Raw genomic sequence first — 16352 nt, 5'->3', positions numbered from 1 at the left:
AGAAAGTAGAAGAAGTTAATGTCTAGTTTCCTATTCTGAGATCATTTGAGTTAAACAAGTTCCTTATCTCAGATGCAATTTATGGCAACATGAAGGGCTGCATGAAGATAAATTATTCCCAAAGGGAAGATTTTCCTGATTCTATACTGTGTGCTCACTAACTGTGTTGCTCAACATCCTTCTGCGCATAACAAATCAGTATCTGTGGTCTTCACAGTATTTCTATTCCACTGTGCATTAGTGGAAGAACAAGGTGCTTATCAACCACACTGTGACCTCTGGCTGCTGAGAATTTCACCTTGGCATAGAACTCTCTACTCTTCCTAAGAACTGAGGTTTATGAAGTTATTGCTTGAAATAGAAATTTGCCGTACATCTTCTTAGCGTTAGATGTATATATAGATATGTGGGAAGAGGCAGTTCATGGAATGGATGGATGTGATTATGTCCACAATTGGAATCAAAGCAGAAAGGGTTTTAGGACTACTTTGTTTCTTGTCACTGCCTCTGACTGTATTTTCCAAAGAAAAAAGGTCACAAAACTGAAGAGGTGCTAAGAATGAGATGTTGGTGATTAAAATTAACACTGTGAGCCTTCCCCTTTTTTGTTTTAATCGTGTCTGCTGAAGCTAATGTCTTTGGGGATGGTTCTATTAAATATGTCTTTGGAGTGGGCTGAGTTTCTTGAAAATAATTTGGTGATTTTTTTGGTACACCAAGATTTTCAGGAAAGCTTCCTCTGTGCTTACCTTATTTATACCTGAAATCTGAATCACCTGAAATGTACATTTACATCTGAAATGTTAGAAATTTGTGACCCCTTTACTCCCTCTAACAAAAAAGTGGGTTTATGTTTCACATGTACAAATTACCTCTAATAAAATGGGTATGATTATATAATGGCTTTTCTAGCTCTTCGCACTACATTTAGATTCGATGATTTTGATTATGTTTCATCCTGGGTCTCCTTTGTTGTCACTGGGGCACTGAAATTGATATAATAGTGGTATGCCTACAACTCCAGCTTTATAACCAGTATTTATTGTGCACAGACTGCTTCTAGAAGGTCAAAGAAAGGTAACTATGAACAGAAAGCCTAATGCCAGCAGGCCTAACTACACTGTACCACACTATGAATTTACCTTACAAATTTTTAGAAGCTCACAAATCAAAAAAGGCTGAAAACCCACAACTTGTCCCCTAGGTGCCCGAGATGAAGAGGGCTTCAGAACAAATCTACAAAACCAGAAATAAGAATTCCAGGAGAGCTGAGATTAGAGGAAAACAATTTCAAAGTCTGATGTTAAGTTACTACAAATCAAGGGGAAAAGCTCTCCACATATGGTGTTAAATAAATACAGAGGACTGACACAGGCTGCAAGATAGGCAGGGAGGGTGATAAAAAGGGGCACTTTAAAGCTCTGTTATTATCGGAGGGTTAATAATTTTCCAGCACTGTGGTTAGCATAGAATCACAGCAGCCTCCCACATTAAGTAATAGTGTGTGGTTGTCAGGGAGGTGTGTGCACCGTGGAAACATGCCAGGGTTAGGAGCCAAGTATCCCAAATGCGTTTGCATCATCTGCAGCTGACGACACTCTCCCAAGCCCAGCCTTTGGTGTCAGCTGCCTGGGGGTCACCTTCCCTCTGGGCTGCTCCTGCACCCCGACCCCTCCACCCAGTCTTCGTCACCTCCCTGGCTGCCATGTGTGCTGTGCTGCAGCCAAGAACTTTCTTCCGAGGATTTCCTTTTTTTTTTTTTTTCAGAAGAATCATCAGGTTATAAAATTTAACCTCAGAGCCATAGAGAACTTTTAATGAGAAAATGTTTGGCCACCTCACCTCAAACAGCCTGCAGAAGTGTACTGTTATATCTCATGTTCATTGGTATGGTTGTCTCTGGGACATGTAATCTGGGGACACTGGATGTTAACTCCCTAGAAAGCAAGGAAGCCACAGCAGAGAATGATCCAGCTGGGACTAGAAATCAAAACCCAAAAGGGAACAAACAGGTCTTCCACTGTCCCTTTTTTAGGTGCAACCAAATACTTCATGCAATGCAGCCACCACATATCTTGGGTGGCACATCTGCAGCTGTGTAAGGCAGGGGAGGATGACCCCACTTAACAGCATCCCTCAGTGCTCACTCACTACATCAGTTCAGCTCCTTGACATAGGTATGTGTGATCTTCACCTTTACTAACTGGAGGAATATCAAGCCCTTTTTGGTTTGTATGAGATGAATGCTCCAAAGACATCAATGAGAAAGAAAAGAAAAAAAACCCATTTTGTACAAACTGTTCTCTATACCATTACCCATAATTACATATTGTAACTCAAGAACTAATTTCACCCACTTTCCCTTTTACACGATGCTTTCCCTGACTTTTCTGAGATGGCCACCGCAGGCTCAGAGGTAAGAGTGTGCCACTTGGAACCAGGCTCTGTGCCTTCTGGTGTCTGTCCATCCCAATGTGTGCTAAGAAGCAGAGACATGACCTGAGCTTTCCTTTGTGACAGCAGACTTTGCTTCCTGAGTGGCCTCTCTCTAAATTTGAGGCTGAAACTGCCTGATTCTCTGATGCAGAATGCTATTTTTTACATATTCCAACACTAATTTGAGCCTAAATTGCACTGATTAAAATCACATTTTATAATAAAATTCATTGTGATAATGTGGTTTTCAACAAAGAGCCACTGTTTGTATTTCCCTATGGATTCAGATCACATCAGCTTTCCAGGTATAAGAAGGCCAAGTCCGTATGCAGACTATAAAGGCTATACTATATATATATAAAGTATTTACTGTGTATAGTGTGAGTATACAGACTTAAACAAGACTAAAAGGAAGGCAGCCAGGACAATTACTGTCTTCACCAGACACATATTGCTAAGAGGAATACAACAAATAAAGTGTCTATTGTATTATATAATACAGTCATTGTATGTTTGGCCTGAGAAGCTGCACAATGCCACGTCAGTTTTAATTGCTCTCACTTACTCAAATGCCCGTAGGAAAAGTGTCTTGTTCCTGTAAAGCTGAAGGTCTGTCTTTGAGATACAAGGTCTCCTATCAACTTGCCTTCCATCAATAAAAGGCTGTGGATAATCATTGTGGTTTCCTTTGAATATTCATCCAAGAAGTGAGAAAACTAGGTTTAAAAAAGCAAACAGATCATTAAATCTTCCCCAAAACAAACCTGATTTTAAAAGAGGTTCAGAGCCAAAATTATCTCTGTGTTTTACACTCGCCTCCAGCATTTCAGTAAGCATTTGTGAGTTCAAGCCAGATAAAACCAAATCTCTAGAAGAATATACTACTTTTACTACAAAGTTTTTTTTCTATAAAGACTATAAAGTGAAGTTGTATATTGCCAGGAGTTTGCCTTCAATGAAAATTATTCCATTATTTCATTAAAAGACATTTTTTCTTTAAAAGTAACACTTTCCATGTTGTCATTGAGAAAATAAAAAATCTTTATTGTGTTATGTGTAGTCTGTGACTTGTAATATGCAGGAGGTCAGACTAAATCTTTCTATAATCCTTCAGAGCTTTAGTCCATGAACTTTTTGTTTATTCTGTTTCCTATAAGGTATTTCCGTTTTAAGGGAAGAGCAATGCTTAGATAAGAAAGCTGGTTTAAAAATTTCCCAGCAAGCTAGGGGAAGGTCTCTTCTAATGCCTTAAAGGCAAATAGCAATGGATTTAGGAAGGAATTTGTTACATCTGTCCAAAGGCATCTGAAATTTAGGAATCTGGGCTAAACCAGTCTCCTAGGGACCTCATATTGCCAGCAGAGTGAGCAGCACCGACGCCAGCAAGGAAATTACCTCATTCCACACAAGGTCTCCCAGATAGGTGGCCTGAATTGTTTTCGGGAAGGACTGACTGTGAGAAGCCAAAATGACTCAGTTCAGCAATACCTGACTTTTGAATAAGTAACATCAGATTAGACAAAGGTGATTTCTGAGGGTGTGGGTAGCTTCTCTTGGTGGTATATGGCTGTCACTGAGCTATCTAAGGAGTTGTTAGAAGAAATGAAAGAGAATTAATATGTTTTTGGGGGGATTTCTATAAAGAAGCCACATAGAGAGTGCTGGCAAAGCTGGCAATGAGTTTCAGGGTAGGCACAGCACATAAATGTACAGATGGCACAAGTAAGGGCAAGTCATAGCACGTGCACAGTATAGAGCTGTGATGTTGTTGTAAATTATGTCCAAACTCTAGATTATTATAAGAATAAAGAAATACAACAGGAATCTATCAATCAAAAATTGTTACATTAAAAAATCCCTTGGACCTGTGCTTTTCTTTCTTCCTCTACTTTTGCCGAGATGAGGAAGTATTTTTTACTCCAGAAGATGCTATATCTTGAACAGACTTGCAAAAACTCAGTAATACCTAATAATGTCTGGAAAGTTGCAGCATCTACCTTTTTAGGCTTTAGCACGTAGCACTGTGTCCCTCCTCTTTGGGCATTTAGTTACTGTTCTGCTCAATAATCTGTTTAAGAATCAAATAGGGCAGATTACCATTCCTGTGCACCTTATGTAGTCACTTAAATCAAATCAAAGGGAATTTGCACATAATTGGTTTTCAGAGGCTTTGAAAAGCTCAGCTGATTTTTAAAATGGATATTTCTCATATGACTTTACACTGTTCCAAAACAAAAGGACTGAAAACTTGCATTCTTTCCTTAGGGGGAAGAAGAAAAGGAAAAAAAAAGGCAAAACAGACTTTCTCTCTGAATGACTGTTAAATACCAGACATCCGTTAATTCAGGGTAAAAGAAGAAAAAAGTTTTTAAAAAAATTCTCAGTTTTTTTTTTTTTTTTTTTGGACAAAATCCTAAATCCTAGGTATGACCAATGCTTCATTCTCCACTTATATAAAACTGTTCAATGGAAAGAGAAAGTATGTCTTTGGTAGCCTGGATGCCTACTAGTCCCATATATACTCTATCAACAGGAAAAGTACCTATTTTACAGGGATTCCCCACAAGTATGACTATTCTAATTCCTTCACATAACTGCTCTGTTTTCTTACTGTTTGCAGTAGTCTGAATTACCATCTGTAATTTATCTCTGTAGATTTACCCAAACACACAGTTTCATGCAATGAACTCAGATTTCTTATCACAAACATCCATGTGAAAAATGGACTGTAAGCATGAAGTACTGTATCTCATTTCATTTGCTGACACTCAATGTGTAAGTAACTAAATTTACAATAAAGTTTACTCTGGCATGCACACATACTCAGTTTTTAATGCTCTCTTATGTAATTTAGAGTAAAAACAAAAAAGCAAACCTTGAAGAAAAGAAGTTTAAAAGGGAGAAGCTTATGGGTCCACAGACAGGGATTTTACCAGCAGGATACTCCCTTGGGTGGGCTGAATAAAGGTAACAGGCATTCTTTTTCCTTTAGTAAGAGATGCACTTTTGTAACTTGCGAGGGAAATTGCTGAATAGTTTTGAATGTTGCACTGCTGTGTTTGTTTCTGCTCTGGAATGTAATTCAGATATTGTTCGAGAGTTTGAAAAAAAAAAATAACAACAAACTTCAGAGCAAGTTCCTGCAAACTCCATGAGTTCCTAGTGTACATATGAATGGGAAAGGACAATCTTCCTGCATGCCAGAGGAGAAGGACAGCTTTTGATGGCAGGTCATTCAGCTATAGGGTGCCACAGGAATTAACTGTATCTTATGCAAGAGATAGCTTCCACTGGTCTTAACTGAAAGCTCCCACCCAGGGGGTCTGGCAGGAATCTCAGCAGCATTTCTATTTTGTTCAGCAGTATTTGGTTGACCAGTTCAAATGCACCTGTTTTCATAGAAACTGTTCTCTTTGTTCAGTGTACATTCCAGCACAGTGTTAAAAACCACTAAACATGGTCAAAAGGTCACTGCTTGTGTCTCAACATAGCTTGTGTTCCACTCTACCAACTGATTCAAACCTGCCACTTCTCTCCAGTGTGCTGCAGAGCATCTAGGTAATAGTAAGTAAGCTGCACATGCTTGCATGGGAATACTGGGGAAGAACAGTTTTCCAATCAGCTTTGCCATTGTACCAGAGATAGCCAAACCTCAGCCCAGTCAGTAATTTATTGTCACATTAGAATTATTCCTCAGATGGTTTTTGGGGCTATCTGTTGACAAAGCCCCTGCTCTTCTCCAGAAATTTCGCAGCTGGTGTGATTTCATGCTGAGGGTCTGACGCATTTGTTTCCACACACACCCTCTTTCCCATGTCTGGACAAACCTGTCTTTGGTTTATTTAGAAGCTGTTGGATATGCCCAGCCTCTGTCATAGCACTCCATGAGGCACTGGTAGTCTCTGTGTGGCTTTAATTGCATAGTCAGCAGGAGAGGGAGCAAGTCTTTCCTGCAGCCAGTCAGGGCCTGGACGGGTTTTATCCCTCACTTCCTCTTCCCATGTTCTGCAGCTACAAAGAATTCCATAAAGCAATAGTCTTCACACCCAGCTCAGCGCTCAATGAGACAGCAGAGTTTGAAAAGACTGAAGTTAAAAGCAAAAGACCTAATAAAACAAATGGCAGTAGCCAAACTGCTGTGCACAGAGACCCTGTATTTTCAGGGCTGCTTTGCAGCTCTGCTCTACCCAGAATTTCTCATACACTATGAATAAGCCAGCTCCTGCTCTAAAAGATCTGTAGATCTCAGCCTCCCTGTGATGCTTGCTAGATTTTTGGCTTCCTCTGCTTTTCTCATACATTTCCCTAGCGCCTGCCAAGCTTTCCTGTGATGTGGTTGGTGCTGTAGGGCAGAGACCACCCCCTTTTCCTCCTTGCCTCCATCTACTTCTGTCATCATGGTTTTGCTTGTGGCTGGCACGTTCCTGCCATCACAGTCTGTGTCCATGTAATAAAAATAATAACAGCGACAGAGATTTGATCAAGGGTGAAGAGGAGCTGTTAATGGAGTAAGCAAACATGACAAGCTTAGATCCACCTTGCTGCTTCAGTAAAACTTGCCCTTTGCTGCCATAACAATTCTGTATTTCATACTCCTCCTGCACTGCATTTGGTGTGAGATTTATATTCAGAGGAAAAAGGATCCAGCCATGGCCTGTTTTTAATAAGCTACTGAGAAGCTCCAGAAATCCCATTAATCATTGGACCTTTGTTCCATGTCCGCAGCAGCGCCCTGATGCCTCATGCCTCACCTATGGTACCTTCACCGGCTGTCACCCTCCCACTACAGTGAGGAACAGGACTGAAATGTCCAACAGTCCCATTTTGACAAACTGAGGGATAGAAAATCCCTTAAAATAAGTCTAAATATCCAAGTGAGCACCTCTGCCCTGTTGTCGCTGTGTAAACACTAGACAGCCCCACCCCAGCTGGGAAAGAAGGGTTTGGGGCTTTTAATGAGTGTCATGGCCATTCCTTCAGGGGCAAGCCCAACGCTTTCCCTACTTTGTAGCGAGCTCATTGTATGTCTACGTGGCACAGAGTCTTTTCCAGTGCATAATGGTATCCCTAAGTGGATGCCTGGTTGTTGTTCGTAAATTAAGTGTCTTTTGTTTTTCCACCAGGAATCTTGGAGTGTCGCACTGATTGTCTGTTATCTGTCAAGGCATCAGTCAGCAACCCAGCAACTCTCTGCTGGAGACTGCCCTGCTTTTACAATTAGCAATAAAAAGCTTTTGTCGCTGCACAATGATGCTTCTGAGGTCTGGTGTAGGGTTTTAGGAGGGTTTTCTTAATCAACAGTAAGATAAAAAGCATACACATTCTGTTTGCTTTAACAGTGAACTGGAAAAGAAAATATTTAGCTGAAAGACCAAGAAATACTTCTATATGCTAGAGTAATTATACTGATGCATATGAACAAGGTTTCTCATTTCCTACATTTTCATGCATTGGCTCACAATCTCTAATAAATTTAACATGAAATGTTTTGAAGTACACTTCTACAAGATGCATGAATAACTGAAATTGTAATTTACACCACGTTTAAAAGAAAACCAGAACAATAATAACTTAACCAGAACAACCAGCTTCCCTTCACTGTGTTATTTATATAAACAACTCTTCCAGAAAAAAATCAAGCACTTAAATAGGCAAGCTGGATACAATTAGGGTCACTTGATCCTCCTCCTAAGCAATATTAAGGGCCCACACATACTAATCATGAATCAGTCAGGGGGTAGCAATGTTAATCCTAATTATGTATAGCTTATTTGAGTACATTAAAAATGCAATTTAAGGCTGCATCTGTCAGGACAGTCCTAGGTACATTACTAGCTCATGTGCAGCATTAAGCCTTCTCATTTCTATCAGCTGTGGGCACAGGACCTTGTATATGTCAAAATATAGGTTATGCAGACTGTAATTCTGTCTTTAAAGAGCCTCTTATTTTGTGAAGGCTTAAATTTGTATTAGATGTCTGGAGCTGAAGAGGGATTTGACAAAGAGTAGTAGACTTCATTTTCTTGTCCTCTCAATGCATTATATTTGTGCCATGAAAAAATGTGAGTACAGTAGTGTGTACCGGGGGTGTAAATAACGGGAAAAGATATAAAGAACAAGACTGAGGAGAAGTAACAGGAAAATTTTGTGAAGATATTGATAGTATATTACACCTCGTAAAAAGGATAAATGGTAGGAAGGTGGGAAAGTGCAGAAGAGGAAATATGGTTTAATTTAGAAAATGCTACAAGGTAGAACTTCTGAAAATAAAAAAATAAAAAACTGTCATGCCTTTTTTTTTTTTTACTTTTGTAATCACCTATGAAAGGAATAGATACAAAAAATATTACATAAAACAATCCTTGAAAATCTGGTTTAGGTTTACACATCATCTAGGAGACTGATGTACTCATAAAAGCTCTGCTGACTGAGACTATTAAAAAAATCATGGGAGTACTGCACAGAAATATAGTTTATTGAGGAATTTTTAAAATTATATACATACATACAACCTGCAGAGTCTTTGAGACATCTGTCCCTTTTAATGAGTTCCAAATTCTATCAAAAATCTGTTGTATTCTGTGTAATAGTAATAGAAGCTCAAGTGAGCAAAAATAAAGAGTTAGAATGCACTGCAGCTATTCAAATATAAAAAACTCTGTTGTGATTACAATGAATTTCCAACAAATACAGCAGCTGCAGTTTTTAAATCAGCTTGACATGAAAAAAAGCTTTTATTAAATACAGAAAGTCTCCTCTAGACAATCTACTGCCCTTTCTGGGCGAGAGCCATCACTCATTTCTGGCTTAGAACTGTTACATGTACATATATATACAGACACATGTATGAGGTCTGCATTTTAACACTTACTATTCATTGAACCCCCCCAAAATTTGTATGAAACTATTCATAGTTTTCAATGCATTTGTATATGAAAGGCATTTTTATAGATACAAACTAAATTTTGTTTATTTAGACAAAGTTTGTTCTCCCCATGTAGTGGATATGGGGCAGGAGACATTTTATGTAATTATGAAGAAAAATAGAATGTTTAGAGCATTCAGCTGTATATAACAAAATCTTTGTTTCAGTGAAGCTGCATATGAATTTGGTTTAATTTATTATGTTTTGCCTCTACTATTTGAATATGTAAGTGATGTAAATAAGATTTTTTTTCTACATTTTCTAGTAACTTTCAGTCATGCATTGTATGTGATATTAATAGTCAGATTTCCTATAAAACGTACTCCCTGAAGAATATCCTTTGTAATTACATTTCAGTAAAACTTACCCAAGCCAATAATTCTATCATTAAATTAATTTACAGCTTGAAAAGAAAACACTTGATGTGCCTCAGGAAAAGACATGCAAAAACCCCCAACTAACTCAGTATCAGTATGCCAGTTTTGGGGAGCAAAGGATGTGACCTCTGAGAGTTAATGGTTAAAGGGAAGCAGGAAATCTTCAGCTCTGACATGAAAATAGGCCTGACTTATGCAATGACCACCTTCACCTGTTTCCTCACCAGTACTTACCCATCCTTACCTACTTCTTTTAATTTGCCCATAATTCACATTCCCCATCCCTGGCCCATCACTGACATGCATTTCTGTATGGGAAACCATTTTTGTGTGTTGCATGTGTGCCTTTAGCACCTTGGGGCACACCACTCCTGCCAGCTGAGTGTGGCTGGCAAGCTGCTCTGCAAACTGGCCTCTTTTACTCCCCCCACTGAAGATCTCCAAGGGCTCACTCAGCAGGATGGCTCACCTGGACTTCAGCCCTCCCTTTCATGGGTATATGGTACAACAGTGCATCCCCCTTTTTACCCACACGATGTGGCAAAGGCACATCCACTCGAATTTCCATGTCCTTTGACAGTAAATATACCAAGGTCTACTTTTCCTGCAAGCAATGTGGATCCTCTGAGCAGAAGCTGCAAAATCAGAGAGGCTGTCAGCAGTTTTAGACTTGCTTTCCATCTCTTGGTGCAAAAGTTAGATGAGTGTTTCAGGCCCTTTAGGATGCCTGCAAGTAGAGGCAGATTATATTGATGACAAGTGCTGATGAAGCAGAGATGCAATGGCCAGGCTCTTTACCTCGTATTGAGCAGCTTTAAGGTAATTTAATGATGATGTGGAGGTATAACTGTGCCAGGGCTGACTTTGCAGCTGGGATTTCCCATGCATTTTTTACAAGCAGAACTACCTGAGGCTTCTAGTAAATTATTAACTCATAAACGAAACAGTTTTTGAAGTAGGAAGGGATGATGTTGTCACACCTTTTGAGGGGAAGCTATTAAGCAGTTGAAAGGAAATAGGTAAGGACCAGAAAAGCAGATTTTTAGTTTTGACTTAGCCTATTAAGAGATCATTGTGTTTGTTAAATTACACAGGACTCCTGAATTTAGAATCAGCTACTTCAGCTGATTAATATAACATTAAATTCACAGTCCTCTCTTTTGTTCTTCTTCATTTTTTCTTTTTTTTTTAATCTAGTGCAGCAAGACATCTGTGCTAAGTTGTCCTGAGGGTCACAGGAGACTATTGTCTGAATTCTCTTTCAGAAATTCCTCTCCCTGCTCAATCAGATGTTTTTCTCCTGTAAACAAATAACCTCACTTATTTTCCATTTCCTCGCCGTAGTACTTCTTCTGTCTAAGGTTACCCCTGAAGCCAGAGTTTTGGAGGAAGCTGCACAAAGCTGCTCTGATTTGCCAGGGAAGTACTGAGTGTGAAGAAGTGGTGTCTGAGAAATATGTAGGCTAGGTGGGGTGCTGCTGCTGGGTCTCAGCCCTTCCCTGCAACCTGCAACCTACCCATGGCAGAGACTGCCCTTTTTTCAACCCAGTTAAGCTATGAGGTTTGCTAGATCAAATATGTCCCATGGTGTTTCTGTGTTGCCTTTCGTCCTGGCTCCCCCTGTCCAGCCACATTCTGCTCCAGAGGGTACTCAACCCCAGGCCAAAGACCAATCAATATTTGTTTCAGTTAATTAAATTCACTGAACCACTCTGTTCTTGGCCAAGTTGAGCACTGTCACTCCCAGGTGCTCAGATCTTCGGGAGTGTTTCTCCTCCCTTCTCTGACCTGAAAGTACTTCTCTGTCATTGATGTCCTGAAGAAATTCAGCTGAAGTAAGTCCATCACAACAGAAATTCTGTTTTGATGTGCTGGCATTTTCCAGTGGGGAAAAAAAAAAGTGTCATTTTCACTTATGGTGAGAAGAGAACCTGCTAAATGCAAGTATAGGCCAAAGTACTGTAGAAGTGCACAAGATAACTTCATTTCTCTGTTCTTCCTTAGCATCTGTTCTGTCCTTTAATCCTGACTGCAGAACTGAGGCTGGGATACATAGAAACTCTTTTATCTGGTCTGAACGTAGTTTTCCTGCTTAAGGCAGTAATTATATTGGGACAGATGATTCTTTTGACTGTACTTTAATTGAGTAGACTCAGTTGCTTTTTAGATGGCTTGGTCACTTGGAGGAAGTGTGCAATATATTTCCCAGCAGTTCTGTGCTTCTCTTGCATCCTGTCTCATTAATGGAGTGGTCTGTGGGTTTTTGAAAGGCTTCTACCCTCAGAAACACTTACAATTAAAATGTCTGACTTTGTGCTTATTTTTAATAATATTTTTAATAATACCTGATAACCCAAATATATGCAAATACTTCAGCCATCACTGACCATGGATGGCTCTCACCTTTCTCCTTGGGAATATTTAGAGACTCGGGGCACAAGAAAACAATGAAGAAATTCTTGCAATTTTTAGCAGAAAATAATGTCCCTGGCATATCCTATGAGACTGTAGCCTGTTATTAAGGTATTACAAAGATGACATATGTTCTTGATATATTCAGACTACCTGCAGTAATGGTCTCAGACCTTGGAAAGTCTGTGAACTGCACCCAGAGAGTTTTCTGGGAGGGAGCACAGCAGATATGGTCTGTGGAAACACTTCTTTATTCTAGGGAATTTATGTGTTTAATATTTACTTATTTTCCTGGATTTTTTTTTCTTTCTGCTACTAATGTTTAGTGAATGGAAATGGAAGTTGCCTCCTTCTACCCTTCATTTAAACAACTGGTATTTGTCCTCTACATCTCAAATCAACCTACCAGACCAGTGTGAGACTGACTATACAAACTGGATAACTTATCTTTCCTATAATACTACAGCTTTTAAAGAAAGAATGTTCTTTCTTATATTTTTCTCTCTCTGTAGAGAGAAGATGCAGAGGAGCAAAGACTGGGCAGTGTAAGGCCTCATGATAATAAAAATGTGTGTGTGTAATTTGAAGTTGTTTGCAGAGTGATGTCACAGGAGTGGGGCAATATTCACTGGATTCAAAGTCCAGCTCCTGGCTATTGCAGCTATTCCACCACATCATCCCCTAGTGCTGTGCAATGTTTCCTCTACTTTTTCCACACAAAGCTGTTCCCCCAGGTACCTTCTTATCACAACTTACCTGGTTTGTACATACATATCCTTGTGTCAATATTGCCCTTTTGTTTAAAGGCTTAGAGGGATTATATCTAGGATTTGGTCAGTCTCTCAGGTTTCTTTGAAAAAAAAAAGATGACTGTGAAAGTCTTATTAAAAATAGCCTGGATCAATCGCTTGATTATCTTTTAAAGCACACACGGAAGGAGACTTTCCTGAATCAATGACAAACTCTTCTATGGCTGCAAAAGTGTTTTTTAAGATCCCATTTGTGGTCAGGTCAGATTATACCCTACATGCTAAGTTAATATTTTATTTAAACCTGTGCAAGGTCAGTATTTCTGCTGTTACATGATGCGTGCCTTTTTTTTTTTCTTCCTCCCCTTTTTCCTCTTCCTCTCTTTCAAAGCAAGTCAATAAGAAGGAAAGGAGGAAGGGCTTTAAGACATTTTCCTTATGTGCTCCATGCTGCTCTGTAGCAGAACGTTTGCAGGGCAGGCTCAGGTTTCCTGACACCACAGAAGGGATGCCTTGTGTTGTTGGGGCTGTGTGATGCAGCCACAGTTTGCTCTTGCATCATCCCTTGTCCCTGCTGCCTGCATCCACACCAGTGAGCCAAGCAGGGCCAGCACACTGGCTCAGGCAGTGGTATGTGCACATCAGGCTTGGTCTCATGTTGGTCAGCCTCCCTCAGAAGAGGGATGGACACATTTCGGGGAGGCAGAATGGACCTCAGTCTGTTCCACATAGAAATTTTAGACCTGAAATAACTTTTAAGGGTAGAAGAGTTTAGCCATATGGCCTCAAGCCATATACCCTTTTTCTGGTCTCTTTAATTCACCTTTGAACTATAGGTACTGCATTCAACTAAGTCAACATTTGTTCCACCAGCTAAAAAAGTAATTCTTTTCTAATTTATGGCCAAAGTTTTGAAAACAGCTGTCTAATTCCACAGCTGCGCCTGGGAATGCCAGCAAACTGTTTAGTGCTGGGACATATCACTCTTGCAGCCATCTGAGTTTTGCAAAGCATGAAACTGCCCTGAAAGGTTAGTTTGTGTTTACTACTGTCTAATTGCAGGCACAGATGTGAAACACCAATTTGCAAAGCTATTTGCAGGGGTCAGTCTGGAGTGTGCTGCCTTCTTTTGCTGCATAAAACTGTAAAAAAACCCAAAGCAGGCCATGTTACAGTGCTGAGGGTGCAGCAGTGAGTAGGTAGGTCAGAGAGAAATTTAAGACAACCGTGATTCGTTAATATCCTAACATAAAATTATTCTTCACATCATTGCAAACAGCATAAAATCACTCTTCATTCTTCTTTTCTTCTTTTTCTACATAACACTCATGCTCTTTTAAAGTATATATGTACTAAGAGAATCTCATCTGAAATATGACTGCAATTTGTTGGTTCTGTTCCTCTGTTCCACTTTATTTAGAACCACTCAAAGCTTATAAAATTGTGGCTGAAATCCTGAGCTGCATGTTCATTACATCACATAATTCATGCCCATGAATTTTCAGCACACAGTCATAGTGGTATAGATTTTAGCTGCTTTGTATTCTCATCTTCTCCCATCGATCCTTTCACACTGCTGAATTTTGCTGTTAGTTGCACACAACAATAACTTGTGCTTGTTCTAGTGAAATCAGTCATTTTAACATTTCAACAGTTTTCCCTTAGCTGCAGCAAGATAGATCTTTATTTTTGAAAAGTTTCAGCAGCAAAGTTCTTTGAAACTTCACATTGAGAGAGTAGCCAAGGTAAGCTAGAAGCTCACAAACTCACATGGTAATCTACCTATCTGAAATTTTATTGCTGATCTGCTTCACATCAGAACTGCATCTGAAAGCTTTGCAAAGATTTCTGTGCAACATCTCAGTTTTGGGGGAAGTATTATCTTTCCTCTTTTAGAAAGAAAATGCCCCTGGTGTCTGGATGGCAGAAGTTTCACTCTGTCCACACTACAAAACAGATTGATGCTGCAGAGTTGCATTCATATAGCTCCAGGGCCAGGTTTAATAATCTGTAATTCAACTGGGATGTGACCCTCAGCAGCATCCTAACAAGACCTCTGCAGCTTCAGGGTTATAGAGACTTCCATCTCCCAGAAAAGATTCCTTATAAATACACCTTTTGTGTTCCTTTAAGATCAGGGCTTTTGTTATGGCCTGAGAGTGTAACAAGACATGGAGAAGTATGTGAGGGTCAGCTCGGGCTGTGGGAGGAGGCAGCCTTTCCATTTGTGCATAACTAGGGATAAGGTTGGCTGCAGATGGCCAGAATATCAAAGCAGAGCTTGGTATACTCAGTAATCCACCAACTCATCTACTTGTCATCAAAGTGGAAAGCATGTGAGTATCATGGGAGCGGACCTGTGAGCTAAAATGACAACAGAGCAGTGTTGGCTGAGAAAAAAAAGCAGGAATGAAGTTTTGCCTTAGCTCAGCTCAGAAACTCATGGCAACTGCTCAGCTTGCTGCAACAGAGATCAGCTCAGAGGCTGGCAAACACCTGAAGATCCCAGTCTTCACTGTCCCTTCACCTCAGATCCCTGTTCTTCCTGCCTGAGGGAAGGCTTGAGCCAGTGTCCTGTGGAACACAGAGCAAAGCACAGCTTCACAGAGGGCTGGTGTAGAAATCCAGGCTCCCTGTTCTTCATCCTTTGCCAGTAAGATGCCAAGGACCCCAAGCACTCAAAGACCATCAGTCATTAAGCAGTTAGTTAAAATGAATATGGTTTGTTTAACTGCAATTTTCAGGCAGACATGTATCAATGTAGATTTTATACTCAAGACTGTTCACGGCTGAATTTCCAAGCTGAGAAATTCTCACTGTGAATTACCTGCAGCATTACTCAATTTCTACCAGTTCAGCCACACCACACCATTCAGAGTCAAAAGCACAGCTGTAGAAATGGCCATCACTGACTGCTGGAAAAGCTTCTATATATGCAATCCATTCACAGACTACAAGTGAGAAAACCAGAGTAAAAACTCATAATTTCTGGTGACGAGAATGTGCTTTACAGCAATTTTAAAAAAGAGCGACAGCTAATGCCGCTGCTGGGGAAGACAGCAAGATCATTGACTCTACATTGTTTAGCATGGCATGGGCTTGGGACCCTATGCATGTTCTACCCACCTTAATTAAAAAAAATGTGAGAAGTGATGAGTATTCCTGTTAATCCCATTCTGCAAAGAGGTTTATGGCTGCAGTCAATGGTGCAGATAACAGCAGGGACTGGAATTTCAAAGGGCAATGAAAGGTGAGAAGGCACCTCCTAGACGTCTCTTTCTCAGCCCAGGAATCAGCCTTTGGGCTATGGCTGATACACAATTTTATGGCTGATACACAAGAGAAGTAGCAGTCTTCTTCATATTAATTCTCTGATCATCAGAATAGCCAAAATATGTTTCAGTTTTAAGGGAGATGAAAAAGCTGAGACAAAGAAAAGCTGTAGTAGGATCC

Source organism: Ammospiza nelsoni, chromosome 3 (assembly GCF_027579445.1).
Source record: "Ammospiza nelsoni isolate bAmmNel1 chromosome 3, bAmmNel1.pri, whole genome shotgun sequence".
In the NCBI taxonomy this organism is placed as follows: domain Eukaryota; kingdom Metazoa; phylum Chordata; class Aves; order Passeriformes; family Passerellidae; genus Ammospiza; species Ammospiza nelsoni.
The sequence above is the reverse complement of the archived record's forward strand: the minus strand, read 5'-3'. Positions refer to the sequence as shown.